The 17,175-nt window shown below is 49.8% G+C and overlaps 1 long non-coding RNA gene across 1 annotated transcript; it reads left to right on the top strand.

Moving 5' to 3' along the window:
• Positions 1–6,415: 6,415 nt before the first annotated feature.
• LOC308466096 lies at positions 6,416–16,901 on the top strand. The gene is made up of 3 exons (XR_013980665.1): positions 6,416–6,446; positions 14,273–14,353; positions 16,122–16,901. It is a non-coding gene; the product is annotated as an uncharacterized lncRNA (long non-coding RNA).
• Positions 16,902–17,175: the final 274 nt, after the last annotated feature.

Raw genomic sequence — 17,175 nt, 5'->3', positions numbered from 1 at the left:
TTTCGCTTCCATATGCGTAGAAAGAAGACAAATAAGCTTTGATTGGGCTTATTTCAATTCACATGGTGTTTTTTGGGTGTGCATCAGAATCACTCCTAACAGAAGCAAAACGGTGTTTTGGTGTCCATCTACATAAAAAGAAGATCATAACGCTCTGATTGGGCTTATTTAAAATTGGTGTTTTGGGGGTTGGAATGCACATTCAACCAAAATTAGCAGTGTGAAATGTTTTACAGCCCAGATCAAGCATAGGTGCTTTGGTTCCATCTCAATAGAAAGAGGACATATAACTTTGGAATCGTTCTTTGATTGTTCATTCACCCACAAATAGCAAAGCGATGTGTAATAAGCCTAAACGACGCAAAACAGGTTGTTTTGGGTTCCAACTACATAGAGGAAAATCTTGGATTTCGCTTATTTCGTGTTCTATGGTGTTAATGCACATAGACCCCAAAATCGCAAAGTTATATAATGAGACCAATATAACAAAACACCTTGTTTTCGCTTCCATATGCGTAGAAAGAAGACAAATAAGCTTTGAATGGGCTTATTTCAATTAACAGGGGTTTTTTTGGGGGTGTGCATCAGAATCACACCTAACAGAAGCAAAACGGTGTTTTGGGTTCCATCTACATAAAAAGATGATCATAACTCTCTGATTGGGCTTATTTAAAATTGGTGTTTTTGTAGTTGGAATGCACATTCAACCAAAAATAGCAGAGTGAAATGTTTGTTTTCAGCCCAAATCAAGCAGAGGTGCTTTGGTTCCATGAATAGAAAGAGAGCATATAAGCTTGGATTGTTCTTTCGGTGTTCATTCACCCACAAATAGCAAAGCGATGTGTAATAAGCCTAAACGACGCAAAACAGGTTGTTTTGGATTCCATCTACATAGAAAGAAGAATCTTGGATTTCGCTTATTTCAAGTCGTGTTCTTTGGTGTTAATGCACATTGACGCAGAATCGCAAAGTGTATGTTATAACATAACACCTTCTTTTCGCTTCCATATGCGAAGAAGCTTTGCATAAGCTTTGATTGGGCTTATTTCAATTCGCATGATGCATTTTGAGTGTGCACCAGAATCAACCCCAACCAAAGGAAAAAGGTCTTTTGGGTTCCAACTAAAAAAAAAGATGATTCAGCTCTGATTGGGCTTATTTCAAAGTGGAGTTTTTGGGGTTAGAATGCACATTCACACAAAAATCACAGAAATGTTTGTTAGCCCAAATCAAGCATAGGCGTTTTGGTTGCATCTCAGTAGAGAGAGGACGAATAAGCTTTGATTGTTCTTTCGGTGTTCATTCACCGACAAATAGCAATGCAAATGTAATAAGGCAAAACAAAGCAAAACAGGTTGTCTTGGGTTCCTACATAGAAAGCAGAATCTTGGACCGTTTATTTCGTCGTGTTCTATGGACCCCATAAATTGCAAAGTGTATGTAATGAGATCAAAATAACAAAACAACGTCTTTTCGCTGCGTAGAAAGAAGACAAATAAGCTTTGACTGGGCTTATTTCAATTTGCAAGGTGTTTTCTGGGTGTGCACCAGAACCACGCCTAAGAGAAGCAAAACGGTGTTTTGGGTTCCATCTACATAAAAAGATCATAACTCTCTGATTGGGCTTATTTAAAATTGGTGTTTTTGTAGTTGGAATGCACATTCAACCAAATATAGCAGAGTGAAATGTTTGTTTTCAGCCCAAATCAAGCAGAGGTGCTTTGGTTCCATGAATAGAAAGAGAGCATATAAGCTTGGATTGTTCTTTCGGTGTTCATTCACCCACAAACAGCAAAGCGAACTGTAATAAGCCTAAACAAAGCAAAACAGGTTGTTTTGGATTCCATCTACATAGAAAGAAGAATCTTGGATTTCGCTTATTTCAAGTCGTGTTCTTTGGTGTTAATGCACATTGACGCAGAATCGCAAAGTCAAAAAAACAGGTTGTCTTGCGTTCCTACATAGAAAGCAGAATCTTGGACTTCGCTTATTTCGTCGTGTTCTATGGACCCCATAAATTGCAAACTGTATGTAATGAGACCAAAATAACAAAACAACGTCTTTTCGCTTTCATATGTGTAGAAAGAAGACGAATAAGCTTTGATTGGGCTTATTTCCATTTGCATGGTGTTTTTTGGATGTGCATCAAAATCACTCCTAACAGAAGCAAAACGATGCTTTGGGTTCCATCTGCATGTAAAGAAGATCATAACGCTCTGATTGGGCTTTTTTAAAATTGGTATTTTGGGGGTTGGAAGGCACATTCAACCAAAAATAGCAGAGTGAAATGTTTGTTTTCAGCCCAAATCAAGCAGAGGTGCTTTGGTTCCATGAATAGAAAGAGGACATATAAGCTTGGATTGTTCTTTCGGTGTTCATTCACCCACAAATAGCAAAGCGAAGCGTAATAAGTCTAAACAAAGCAAAACAGGTTGTTTTGGATTCCATCTTCATAGAAAGAAGAATCTTGGATTTCGCTTATTTCAAGTCGTGTTAATGCACATTGACCCAAAAATCGCAAAGCGTATGTAATGAGAGCAAAATACCAAAACACCGTCTTTTCGCTTCCATATGCGTAGAAAGAAGACGAATAAGCTTTGATTGGGCCTATTTCAATTCGCATGGTGTTTTTTGAGTGTGCAGCAGAATCATCCCCAAACAAAGCAAAAAGGTCTTTTCGGTTCCAAACTAAAAAAAAAGATGATCGAGCTCTGATTGGGCTTATTTCAAACTCGTGTTTTTGGGGTTAGAATGCACATTCACCCAAAAATCGCAGTGAAATGTTTGTTAGCCCAAATCAAGCATAGGGGTTTTGGTTCCATCTCAATAGAAAGAGGACGAATAAGCTTTGCTTGTTTTTCGGTGTTCATTCACCGACAAATAGCAAAGCAAAGTGTAATAAGGCAAAACAAAAGCAAAACAGGTTGTCTTGGGTTGCTACATATAAAGCAGAATCTTGGACCGCTTATTTCGTCGTGTTCTATGGACCCCATAAATTGCAAACTGTATGTAATACCAAACTAAGAAAACAACGTCTTTTCGCTTCCATATGCGTAGAAAGAAGACAAATAAGCTTTGATTGGGCTTATTTCAATTCACATGGTGTTTTTTGGGTGTGCATCAGAATCACTCCTAACAGAAGCAAAACGGTGTTTTGGTGTCCATCTACATAAAAAGAAGATCATAACGCTCTGATTGGGCTTATTTAAAATTGGTGTTTTGGGGGTTGGAATGCACATTCAACCAAAATTAGCAGTGTGAAATGTTTTACAGCCCAGATCAAGCATAGGTGCTTTGGTTCCATCTCAATAGAAAGAGGACATATAACTTTGGAATCGTTCTTTGATTGTTCATTCACCCACAAATAGCAAAGCGATGTGTAATAAGCCTAAACGACGCAAAACAGGTTGTTTTGGGTTCCAACTACATAGAGGAAAATCTTGGATTTCGCTTATTTCGTGTTCTATGGTGTTAATGCACATAGACCCCAAAATCGCAAAGTTATATAATGAGACCAATATAACAAAACACCTTGTTTTCGCTTCCATATGCGTAGAAAGAAGACAAATAAGCTTTGAATGGGCTTATTTCAATTAACAGGGGTTTTTTTGGGGGTGTGCATCAGAATCACACCTAACAGAAGCAAAACGGTGTTTTGGGTTCCATCTACATAAAAAGATGATCATAACTCTCTGATTGGGCTTATTTAAAATTGGTGTTTTTGTAGTTGGAATGCACATTCAACCAAAAATAGCAGAGTGAAATGTTTGTTTTCAGCCCAAATCAAGCAGAGGTGCTTTGGTTCCATGAATAGAAAGAGAGCATATAAGCTTGGATTGTTCTTTCGGTGTTCATTCACCCACAAATAGCAAAGCGATGTGTAATAAGCCTAAACGACGCAAAACAGGTTGTTTTGGATTCCATCTACATAGAAAGAAGAATCTTGGATTTCGCTTATTTCAAGTCGTGTTCTTTGGTGTTAATGCACATTGACGCAGAATCGCAAAGTGTATGTTATAACATAACACCTTCTTTTCGCTTCCATATGCGAAGAAGCTTTGCATAAGCTTTGATTGGGCTTATTTCAATTCGCATGATGCATTTTGAGTGTGCACCAGAATCAACCCCAACCAAAGGAAAAAGGTCTTTTGGGTTCCAACTAAAAAAAAAGATGATTCAGCTCTGATTGGGCTTATTTCAAAGTGGAGTTTTTGGGGTTAGAATGCACATTCACACAAAAATCACAGAAATGTTTGTTAGCCCAAATCAAGCATAGGCGTTTTGGTTGCATCTCAGTAGAGAGAGGACGAATAAGCTTTGATTGTTCTTTCGGTGTTCATTCACCGACAAATAGCAATGCAAATGTAATAAGGCAAAACAAAGCAAAACAGGTTGTCTTGGGTTCCTACATAGAAAGCAGAATCTTGGACCGTTTATTTCGTCGTGTTCTATGGACCCCATAAATTGCAAAGTGTATGTAATGAGATCAAAATAACAAAACAACGTCTTTTCGCTGCGTAGAAAGAAGACAAATAAGCTTTGACTGGGCTTATTTCAATTTGCAAGGTGTTTTCTGGGTGTGCACCAGAACCACGCCTAAGAGAAGCAAAACGGTGTTTTGGGTTCCATCTACATAAAAAGATCATAACTCTCTGATTGGGCTTATTTAAAATTGGTGTTTTTGTAGTTGGAATGCACATTCAACCAAATATAGCAGAGTGAAATGTTTGTTTTCAGCCCAAATCAAGCAGAGGTGCTTTGGTTCCATGAATAGAAAGAGAGCATATAAGCTTGGATTGTTCTTTCGGTGTTCATTCACCCACAAACAGCAAAGCGAACTGTAATAAGCCTAAACAAAGCAAAACAGGTTGTTTTGGATTCCATCTACATAGAAAGAAGAATCTTGGATTTCGCTTATTTCAAGTCGTGTTCTTTGGTGTTAATGCACATTGACGCAGAATCGCAAAGTCAAAAAAACAGGTTGTCTTGCGTTCCTACATAGAAAGCAGAATCTTGGACTTCGCTTATTTCGTCGTGTTCTATGGACCCCATAAATTGCAAACTGTATGTAATGAGACCAAAATAACAAAACAACGTCTTTTCGCTTTCATATGTGTAGAAAGAAGACGAATAAGCTTTGATTGGGCTTATTTCCATTTGCATGGTGTTTTTTGGATCTGCATCAAAATCACTCCTAACAGAAGCAAAACGATGCTTTGGGTTCCATCTGCATATAAAGAAGATCATAACGCTCTGATTGGGCTTTTTTAAAATTGGTATTTTGGGGGTTGGAAGGCACATTCAACCAAAAATAGCAGAGTGAAATGTTTGTTTTCAGCCCAAATCAAGCAGAGGTGCTTTGGTTCCATGAATAGAAAGAGGACATATAAGCTTGGATTGTTCTTTCGGTGTTCATTCACCCACAAATAGCAAAGCGAAGCGTAATAAGTCTAAACAAAGCAAAACAGGTTGTTTTGGATTCCATCTTCATAGAAAGAAGAATCTTGGATTTCGCTTATTTCAAGTCGTGTTAATGCACATTGACCCAAAAATCGCAAAGCGTATGTAATGAGAGCAAAATACCAAAACACCGTCTTTTCGCTTCCATATGCGTAGAAAGAAGACGAATAAGCTTTGATTGGGCCTATTTCAATTCGCATGGTGTTTTTTGAGTGTGCAGCAGAATCATCCCCAAACAAAGCAAAAAGGTCTTTTCGGTTCCAAACTAAAAAAAAAGATGATCGAGCTCTGATTGGGCTTATTTCAAACTCGTGTTTTTGGGGTTAGAATGCACATTCACCCAAAAATCGCAGTGAAATGTTTGTTAGCCCAAATCAAGCATAGGGGTTTTGGTTCCATCTCAATAGAAAGAGGACGAATAAGCTTTGCTTGTTTTTCGGTGTTCATTCACCGACAAATAGCAAAGCAAAGTGTAATAAGGCAAAACAAAAGCAAAACAGGTTGTCTTGGGTTGCTACATATAAAGCAGAATCTTGGACCGCTTATTTCGTCGTGTTCTATGGACCCCATAAATTGCAAAGTGTATGTAATGAGACCAAACTAAGAAAACAACGTCTTTTCGCTTCCATATGCGTAGAAAGAAGACAAATAAGCTTTGATTGGGCTTATTTCAATTCACATGGTGTTTTTTGGGTGTGCATCAGAATCACTCCTAACAGAAGCAAAACGGTGTTTTGGTGTCCATCTACATAAAAAGAAGATCATAACGCTCTGATTGGGCTTATTTAAAATTGGTGTTTTGGGGGTTGGAATGCACATTCAACCAAAATTAGCAGTGTGAAATGTTTTACAGCCCAGATCAAGCATAGGTGCTTTGGTTCCATCTCAATAGAAAGAGGACATATAACTTTGGAATCGTTCTTTGATTGTTCATTCACCCACAAATAGCAAAGCGATGTGTAATAAGCCTAAACGACGCAAAACAGGTTGTTTTGGGTTCCAACTACATAGAGGAAAATCTTGGATTTCGCTTATTTCGTGTTCTATGGTGTTAATGCACATAGACCCCAAAATCGCAAAGCGTATGTGTCAGGGGTTCAGGAGCAGAGGCAAGGGCAAGGGAGGAAACAGAGAGCGAGGGGGAGGAGGCAGAAGAAAAGATGAGTGATGACTACGACCCGAGATCTCCGAGTCTTTCCAGTGAATCAGAAGATTCACAGAAAGGAGCACCAGTGGCCAGGGCAAGGGGGGAGCCTAGGGGGACACCCCAGGAAGATAGAGCCAGAGGGGACTCAGAGGGGAGCAGTTGGAAATCGGGACCAGCGTCACCGCCAGAGAGCAGGGAAGAGGAAGGGCGCCAGGGATCAAGCGCTGGCAGCTCACAACAGGGGGGAGGGCACGAGTCAGGAGTGGCCACACCTCCATCGGGGAGCGAAGAAACGGTCAGACGGAAGGTGGAAGGTTGGGCGCGCGCGACAAGTTCAAATGCACAGGAAGGTGGCGCAGTAGGCAGCCCGGAAAGGGAGCCAGGTCCTAAAGCCCGCCGAAAGGAGGGAGAAGAGTCAGGGGGGTCAGCGTCAGCGTCAGAGGAATCCCGGAAGGAAGAGACCCCGGGGGGCAGAGGGACCCAGAGAAGAACAGTCAGGCGGAAAAGGTGGAGCAAGGCTAGGATATTAAGTTGGTGTACAAGGGGCGGAGACTCAGATGGGGCTTCGCCGATCTAACCATTAGACGTAGGGTTGCACGCAGCAGCTTGAGAATGGAAACTGTAACTCAATAAAGACTTTTATTTGATGATCGCTGGCTAGCGTGATCCTCTGTGAGCTAGGATCTGGAAGCAACTCTGACAGTAAGCCCCATCCCTTAAATTGTGGGCATCTACAGCCTCGCGGAGAGGAGAGAAAGCGGGTGCCTACTAGCGAGCTCACGAACGGCAGACAACATGACGGCCGAACAGCAGATAGTGGAACTCAGAGAAGCAGTGACACGACTGAATGCCGAGGCTCTTGCATCCAGGAAGAGAGAGGAGGACGCAGCTGCCGCCTACAGGGATCTCCAGGTCAGGTTGGAAGTGCTTACGAAGCAAGGGCAACTGACACCCAAACCGGAGGGGATTGGGTTGGGGAGACGAACAGGCGGTCTGGTCTCTCACTTCGATGGGAATTTGCAACAGTACCCCAACTTTAGAGCAGATGTAATGTGTGCACTGCAACTGCTGAACAAAGACTTTAGAGATGAGCAAGAGAAGGTGGGATTCATCATGTCCCATTTGCATGGAGATGCTAAAGCATGGCTGCGCAATTTGTGGAGAGATAATGATCCAGCGCTCCAAAATGCGGATGCCTTTATTAAAGCGATGGATGGGTGCTTTTTGTCAAGCATTGACGTGGATCTTGCTCGGCAGCAGATACATGGACTGAAGCAAGGGAGGGCCAGCGTAAGGCAGTACCATGCCCGCTTTTTCGCTTTGGTCAGTGCTCTGGAATGGGACAGAGATTCGGCTCCTGTAAGAGACCTGTTTTGGGAGGGATTGCACGGCTCGGTTAAAGATGAAATTGCGAGGGGGGAGAGACCCCGGACCACGCAGGAGATCGTTCAGAGGGCGCTGGCGGTGGGGGTGCGGCTGGAAGGACGTCCGTGGAGCAGTGGCGAAGGGCGTGGAGGGCGCGAACCAGCCAGGGGCTCCTCCTTCCTTCCCAGAGAAGCAGCGCGTGCGCAATCCACGCCTCCGCCAGGAGGAGGAGCGGAACCTATGGAGGTTGGAGGTGCAAGGGCTCAGTCAGCAGCCAGAGCCCTAGCACCGGCAGCAGTGAAAGCGAAGCCTCCTAGAGGGAACAGGAAGTGTTACATCTGCGATGATCCACAGCATATGGCGAAAGAGTGTCCCCAGAGGCTCCACAAGCACACTGCAGCCTCAGCAATGGTAACTGCAGCAACGCAGCAAGGACAACCACAGCAGGGAAACGACGGAGTCTGGTTGGAAGAGGCACTGGGGCCCAGCCAGACGTGTCAGTGAAGCAGTCCCCAGAGATTTTACAGCCCATGGACCCCCTCCCGCCCAAACCGGTAGTGAGGCTCACCGCGTCGCTCCAGCTGCCCAATGGAATCACCATGGACGTGCCAATCACCATTGACTCCGGAAGCAATGCGGACTTTATAGGGCAGGACTTTGTCGACCGGCACGCTATACAGTTGCTGCCTGCCACGCTGCCCCTGCAGGTCGTCACGGTGGATGGCAGGGAGCTGCTAGGGGGGCAAGTGGTGAAGCAGACGCCACCAATGGTGATGCGACTTGGGAATCACAGGGAAATCATCAGCTTCAATGTCACTCAACTATCGGACACGCCCATTGTATTGGGCATGAGTTGGCTGGACAAGCACAGCCCGACGCTGGCTTGGTACCAGAGGCAGCTGACCTTCGGCTCTTCCTTTTGCGCTGAACACTGCATCGTGCCCAGGCAGGAAGGAGAGGAAGAGGAGTCACAGCTGCAGCTAGGCACGCTGCAAGCGGTTCCCCACAAGTACGCAGAATTTTTGGAGGTTTTCTGCGAGAAGGAGGCAGACAGGCTACCCCCCCACAGACCATATGACTGCAAAATTGACCTGCTGCCGGGGGCGGCGCTGCCCAAAGGGAAGCTGTATTCCATGTCTGAGGACGAACTGCAGGAACTCAAAGAGTTCATAGATCATAATTTGGAGCGCGGTTTCATCCGAGAGTCCAAGGCAGCGGGGGGCAGTCCGGTATTCTTTGTTAAGAAGCGGGACACGCCCCAAAAAAGACTTGTAGTGGACTTTCGCATCTTGAACAGTGTGACCAAGCCATCGGACTTCCCCATGCCCCGAATCGACGACCTCCTCGCAAAGGTACGGAAGGGCAGAGTGTTCACCAAGTTGGACCTGCGAGGGGCATACAACCTCATTCGCATGCGGGAAGGAGATGAGTGGAAGACAGCCATGTTCACGCCCCTGGGCACCTACGAATATAGAGTTATGCCTTTTGGATTGCAAAATGGCTCCCACGTTTTTCAAGCTTTCATGCATCACGTGTTGGCGGGGCTCCTCTACAAGACGTGCGTCTGTTTCTTGGATGACATCCTGATCTTTTCGGAATCGCAGCAGGAGCATGACAGACACGTCAAGGAAGTGCTGAGCAGGCTACAGCAACATAGGCTTTACGCCAAGCTGGAGAAGTGCCAATTCGACGTGACGGAGGTGGATTTCCTGGGCTACAAGTTGTCTGATAAAGGGCTCGCCATGGACAGCGCCAAGGTCCGAGCAGTGTTGGATTGGAAAAGCCCACGCAACCGGAAGGAGGTCCAACGGTTTGTCGGCTTCGCGAACTTCTATCGCAAGTTTATCAAAGGCTTTGCGATGCAGACAGCGGCCATCACGGACACGCTCAGCTCCAAGAAAAAGAAGTTCATCTGGACAGAGCAGGCGGAGCAGTCCTTTCAGGCACTCAAGCGTCTCTTCGCGTCGGAAGAGCAGCTGCTTCATGTCAACCCCAGCAGGCCGATGAGGGTGGAGACAGACGCTTCAGACAGAGCCGTGGGAGCAGTCCTGCTGCAGAAAGACCCGCAGGGGGTTTGGAGGCCGGGAGCGTTTTACTCAAGGAAGCTCAGCAAGTCCGAACAGAACTACACCATCTGGGACAGGGAGTTGCTGGCCATTCATGCAGCGTTCAAAGCGTGGAGGCACTTCCTGATCGGCGCCAAGCACACGGTGCAGGTCTGCACGGACCACAAGAATCTAGAGCACTGGCGCACGGCACAGTTCCTGAACCAGAGGCAGATACGTTGGGCTGAGTTCTTTGCGAATTTCGACTTCCGAATAGAGTATGTCCCGGGGGACACCAACATCATGGCGGATGCTCTCTCCCGTAAGCCACAGTATCTGGAGGAGGCAACGCCAGCGGCCGCCATGCACATCTTCGCACCGACAGTGTGGGCGTGCGCGGCGGCAACAGTTGACCTGGATGCGGTGCGACGAGCGTTGCAGGATGACTCCTTCGCGCAAGCAAAGATGGCAGAGGTGCACAGGGGCACGGCAGCGACCGACGAGTTCCAGCTGCGAGATGGTTTGCTCATCCGTAAAGGGGCCATCTACGTGCCGGGAGACGAACTTCGCGCCAAGGTACTGCGGCAGCTGCACGACGCGCCCACTGCCGGGCACTTTGGCAAGGAGAAGACGGTGGAATTAGTAGCCAGAGATTTCTGGTGGCCCGGAATGAGAGGGGAAGTCGCGGACTACGTGGCGAGGTGTGACACCTGCCAGAGGGCCAAACCAGTGCACAGACCGCCGGCCGGACTGCTGGAACCGCTGCAAACTCCGTTCGAACCATGGGAGAGAGTGGCCCTGGACTTTGTCACGGATCTGCCCAGCTCGAGGGGCAAGACGGCTGTGCTGGTGGTGGTGGACTTGTTCTCCAAGATGGCACATTTCATTCCGTGTGCGAAGGTGGCCACGGCGGAACAAACCGCCAAACTGTTCATAGACCACGTGTTCAAGGTTCACGGTCTGCCGCGGTCTATTCTGTCCGACCGAGGGCGACAGTTCATCTCGAACTTCTGGCAGAGGCTGATGGGCTTCCTGAACGTCAAGATCAACCTGGCGTCGGCTAGACACCCGCAGACCAACGGGCAAGCGGAGCGGGTCAATGCCATCATGCAGCAGTACCTGAGATGTTATGCGAATCAACAGCCTGCGACGTGGGTGGATTACCTGCCTCTCGCCGAGTTCGCCTACAACAACACGAAGCACGTGTCCACGGGGGTCACGCCGTTCTTCGCCAACAACGGGAGGCACCCCAGAACCTTCCCGGGACTGGAAAGAATGGGGGAGGGGGAGCCGCAGACAGCAGATGCGTTCGCGTCGGAGTTGCAGGAGGTCCACGATCAGCTGCGGCGGCACCTGGAGCTGGCTAAACACGCATACAAGGTACAAGCGGACAAACACAGAAGGGTTGGCGAAGAGATCCAGGTGGGAGACTGGGTCTGGTTAGCAGCCCACGCAGTGCCGGCCAGGTCGTTGGCGAAGAAGAAACTAGGGCATAAACAACTGGGGCCCTACCAAGTTGAAGAACAGGTCAACCCGGTGGCTTTCAGGCTGGCTCTTCCGGAGGGTTCCAGAATGCATCCGGTGTTCCACAGATCGGTGCTCACTCCCTACAAGGCACCTCACAGGTTTCAGGAACCAGGAACGGCACCGGGTCCGCTCCGAGAGAGAACCGGGCAAGGGGGAGTGGCACAGGAGGAGCGCATCAACGAAGTCACGGAGATTTTGGACTCCAGATGGGGGGAAGAGGGGGTAGAATACCTTCTCGCCAAGGAGGGCACCCCGGCCAGTGCCAACAGCTGGGTGCCGGGCTACGCTTTGGACGAACCTCTGCTCAAAGAAGAGTTTCATGCCCTCTTCCCACACAGGCCAATGCCAGCAGACTTTTTCGACGACTGGCTTTTCACGCCCACGCTTTCAGCCAGCACGTTCCGGGGGTTCGACTCGGACGAGGAACCGACACGAGACGCCCGTTCCCCAGAGGGGTCACCCTCGGGATCTGCTTCAGAACCCTCGTATTGGTGGGATGATCGACCAGAGGAGCAGTTCCGCAGAAGGTGGCTGGAGGGTCCAGGACGAGCAACGTCTCCAGAAGGCAACGAGGGAGAGACGGACATGGACGTTTTCGGGGACGACCCGGGTTTCGAGCACGGCGGCACAGAGATGGAAGCGGAAGTGACCGTCGTCAACGAGAGCAGGGAGGAAGAACCGGAAGACTTCGGATGGCGGCCCGCCACGGGAAGCGAACTGTATCCGACATTCGTCCCCCTGACACAGCAGCACCCAGATCCCGCACCGGAAGGAGGGGAGGGGGGAAGAGGGGGCTTCGAGGGGGGGATGGATGTCAGGGGTTCAGGAGCAGAGGCAAGGGCAAGGGAGGAAACAGAGAGCGAGGGGGAGGAGGCAGAAGAAAAGATGAGTGATGACGACGACCCGAGATCTCCGAGTCTTTCCAGTGAATCAGAAGATTCACAGAAAGGAGCACCAGTGGCCAGGGCAAGGGGGGAGCCTAGGGGGACACCCCAGGAAGATAGAGCCAGAGGGGACTCAGAGGGGAGCAGTTGGAAATCGGGACCAGCGTCACCGCCAGAGAGCAGGGAAGAGGAAGGGCGCCAGGGATCAAGCGCTGGCAGCTCACAACAGGGGGGAGGGCACGAGTCAGGAGTGGCCACACCTCCATCGGGGAGCGAAGAAACGGTCAGACGGAAGGTGGAAGGTTGGGCGCGCGCGACAAGTTCAAATGCACAGGAAGGTGGCGCAGTAGGCAGCCCGGAAAGGGAGCCAGGTCCTAAAGCCCGCCGAAAGGAGGGAGAAGAGTCAGGGGGGTCAGCGTCAGCGTCAGAGGAATCCCGGAAGGAAGAGACCCCGGGGGGCAGAGGGACCCAGAGAAGAACAGTCAGGCGGAAAAGGTGGAGCAAGGCTAGGATATTAAGTTGGTGTACAAGGGGCGGAGACTCAGATGGGGCTTCGCCGATCTAACCATTAGACGTAGGGTTGCACGCAGCAGCTTGAGAATGGAAACTGTAACTCAATAAAGACTTTTATTTGATGATCGCTGGCTAGCGTGATCCTCTGTGAGCTAGGATCTGGAAGCAACTATGTGTCAGAGTTGCTTCCAGATCCTAGCTCACAGAGGATCACGCTAGCCAGCGATCATCAAATAAAAGTCTTTATTGAGTTACAGTTTCCATTCTCAAGCTGCTGCGTGCAACCCTACGTCTAATGGTTAGATCGGCGAAGCTCCATCTGAGTCTCCGCCCCTTGTACACCAACTTAATATCCTAGCCTTGCTCCACCTTTTCCGCCTGACTGTTCTTCTCTGGGTCCCTCTGCCCCCCGGGGTCTCTTCCTTCCGGGATTCCTCTGACGCTGACCCCCCTGACTCTTCTCCCTCCTTTCGGCGGGCTTTAGGACCTGGCTCCCTTTCCGGGCTGCCTACTGCGCCACCTTCCTGTGCATTTGAACTTGTCGCGCGCGCCCAACCTTCCACCTTCCGTCTGACCGTTTCTTCGCTCCCCGATGGAGGTGTGGCCACTCCTGACTCGTGCCCTCCCCCCTGTTGTGAGCTGCCAGCGCTTGATCCCTGGCACCCTTCCTCTTCCCTGCTCTCTGGCGGTGACGCTGGTCCCGATTTCCAACTGCTCCCCTCTGAGTCCCCTCTGGCTCTATCTTCCTGGGGTGTCCCCCTAGGCTTCCCCCTTGCCCTGGCCACTGGTGCTCCTTTCTGTGAATCTTCTGATTCACTGGAAAGACTCGGAGATCTCGGGTCGTCGTCATCACTCATCTTTTCTTCTGCCTCCTCCCCCTCGCTCTCTGTTTCCTCCCTTGCCCTTGCCTCTGCTCCTGAACCCCTGACAGTATGTAATGAGAGCAAAATACCAAAACACCGTCTTTTCGCTTCCATATGCGTAGAAAGAAGACAAATAAGCTTTGAATGGGCTTATTTCAATTAACAGGGGTTTTTTTTGGGTGTGCATCAGAATCACACCTAACAGAAGCAAAATGGTGTTTGGGTTCCATCTACATAAAAAGATCATAACTCTCTGATTGGGCTTATTTAAAATTGGTGTTTTTGTAGTTGGAATGCACATTCAACCAAAAATAGCAGAGTGAAATGTTTGTTTTCAGCCCAAATCAAGCAGAGGTGCTTTGGTTCCATGAATAGAAAGAGAGCATATAAGCTTGGATTGTTCTTTCGGTGTTCATTCACCCACAAATAGCAAAGCGAACTGTAATAAGCCTAAACAAAGCAAAACAGGTTGTTTTGGATTCCATCTACATAGAAAGAAGAATCTTGGATTTCGCTTATTTCAAGTCGTGTTCTTTGGTGTTGTCAGGGGTTCAGGAGCAGAGGCACAGGAAAGGGAGGAAATAGAGAGCGAGGGGGAGGAGTCCGAAGGAAATGTTAGCGATGACAGCGGTCCGAGGTCTCTGAGTCTTTCCAGCGAATCGGAAGATTCACAGAAAGGGGCTCCCATGGTCAGAGCAAGGGGGGTGCCTAGGGGGACACCCCAGGAAGAAGGGGCCAGAGGGGACTCAGAGAGCAGCAGTTGGAAATCAGGACCAGCGTCCACACCAGAGTGCAGTAGGGGGGAGGAGTCCCAGGCATCGGGATCAGGCGGCGCACTGCCAGTGGGAGGACATGAGTCAGGATTGGCCACGCCTCCATCGGGGAGCGAGGAAACGGTCGAGAGGAAGGTTGAAGGCTGGGCGCGCGCGCCAAGTTCAAATGTACAGGAGGGCGGCTCAGTTGGCAGCCCGGATAGGGAGCCAGGTCCCAAAGCCCGCCGAAAAGAGGGGGAGGAGTCAGGGGGGTCAACGTCAGCGTCAGAAGAATCCAGGAAGGAAGGGACCCCGGGGGGTAGCAGGACCCAGAGGAGAAAGGAGAGACGGAAGAGGTGGAGTAAGGCTAGAATCTTAAACTGGTGTACAGGGGGCGGAGACTCAGATGGAGCTTCGCCGATCTAACCCCTAGACGTAGAGCTGGGGCGCTGCGGCTTGAAAATGGAAACTGTACTTCAATAAAGACTTTCGTTTAATGATCGCTGGCTAGCGTGATCCTCTGTGAGCTAGGATCTGGAAGCAGCTCTGACAGTAAGCTCCATCCCTTAAATTGTGGGCATCTACGGCCTCGCGGAGAGGAGAGAAAGCGGGTGCCTACTAGCGAGCTCACGAACGGCAGACAATATGACGGCCGAACAGCAGATAGCGGAACTCAGAGAAGCAGTGTCACGACTGAATGCCGAGGCTCTTGCATCCAGGAAGAGAGAGGAGGACGCAGCTGCCGCCTACAGGGATCTCCAGGTCAGGTTGGAAGTGCTTACGAAGCAAGGGCAACTGACACCCAAACCGGAGGGGATTGGGTTGGGGAGACGAACAGGCGGTCTGGTCTCTCACTTCGATGGGAATTTGCAACAGTACCCCAACTTTAGAGCAGATGTAATGTGTGCACTGCAACTGCTGAACAAAGACTTTAGAGATGAGCAAGAGAAGGTGGGATTCATCATGTCCCATTTGCATGGAGATGCTAAAGCATGGCTGTGCAATTTGTGGAGAGATAAGGATCCGGCGCTCCAAAATGCGGATGCCTTTATTAAAGCGATGGATGGGTGCTTTTTATCAAGCATTGACGTGGATCTTGCTCGGCAGCAGATACATGGACTGAAGCAAGGGAGGGCCAGCGTAAGGCAGTACCATGCCCGCTTTTTCGCTTTGGTCAGTGCTCTGGAATGGGACAGAGATTCGGCTCCTGTAAGAGACCTGTTTTGGGAGGGATTGCACGGCTCGGTTAAAGATGAAATTGCGAGGGGGGAGAGACCCCAGACCACGCAGGAGATCGTTCAGAGGGCGCTGGCGGTGGGGGTGCAGCTGGAAGAACGTCCGTGGAGCAGGGACGAAGGGCGTGGAGGGCGCGAACCAGCCAGGGGCTCCTCCTTCCTTCCCAGAGAAGCAGCGCGTGCGCAATCCACGCCTCCGCCAGGAGGAGGAGCGGAACCTATGGAGGTTGGAGGTGCAAGGGCTCAGTCAGCAGCCAGAGCCCTAGCACCGGCAGCAGTGAAAGCGAAGCCTCCTAGAGGGAACAGGAAGTGTTACATCTGCTGTCAGAGCTGGCTCCAGGTCCCAGCTCACAGAGGACCAACGCTAGCCGGCAGTAATGTACAAAAGTCTTTATTGAAGTACAGTTTCCATTTTCAAGCCGCAGCGCCCCAGCTCTACGTCTAGGGGTTAGATCGGCGAAGCTCCATCTGAGTCTCCGCCCCCTGTACACCAGTTTAAGATTCTAGCCTTACTCCACCTCTTCCGTCTCTCCTTTCTCCTCTGGGTCCTGCTACCCCCCGGGGTCCCTTCCTTCCTGGATTCTTCTGACGCTGACGTTGACCCCCCTGACTCCTCCCCCTCTTTTCGGCGGGCTTTGGGACCTGGCTCCCTATCCGGGCTGCCAACTGCGCCGCCCTCCTGTACATTTGAACTTGGCGCGCGCGCCCAGCCTTCAACCTTCCTCTTGACCGTTTCCTCGCTCCCCGATGGAGGCGTGGCCAATCCTGACTCATGTCCTCCCACTGGCAGTGCGCCGCCTGATCCCGATGCCTGGGACTCCTCCCCCCTACTGCACTCTGGTGTGGACGCTGGTCCTGATTTCCAACTGCTGCTCTCTGAGTCCCCTCTGGCCCCTTCTTCCTGGGGTGTCCCCCTCGGCACCCCCCTTGCTCTGACCATGGGAGCCCCTTTCTGTGAATCTTCCGATTCGCTGGACAGACTCAGAGACCTCGGACCGCTGTCATCGCTAACATTTCCTTCGGACTCCTCCCCCTCGCTCTCTATTTCCTCCCTTTCCTGTGCCTCTGCTCCTGAACCCCTGACATCCATCCCCCCCTCGAAGCCCCCCCTTCCCCCCTCCCCTCCTTCAGGTGTGGGTACTGGGTGCTCCGTCGTTGTGGGGGTGAGTGCCGATACAGTTCGTCCCCCGTGGCGTGCATCCAGCCGGATAAGTCCGGCTCGTCCTCCGTGCTCTCGCCGACCTCAATTTCCTCTGCTTCCATCTCTTTGCCGCCGTGCTCGAACCCAAGGTCCTCCCCCAACACGTCCATGTCCGTCTCTCCCCCGGTCTCCTCCGGGGACGTTGCCTGCCAAGGACCCCCCAGCCACTTCCTGCGCCACTGC

The sequence above is a fragment of the Podarcis pityusensis genome, assembly GCF_964106645.2.
Source record: "Podarcis pityusensis genome assembly, chromosome: 16".
NCBI lineage: Eukaryota > Metazoa > Chordata > Lepidosauria > Squamata > Lacertidae > Podarcis > Podarcis pityusensis.
This window is presented reverse-complemented; position numbering and strand designations above follow the sequence as displayed.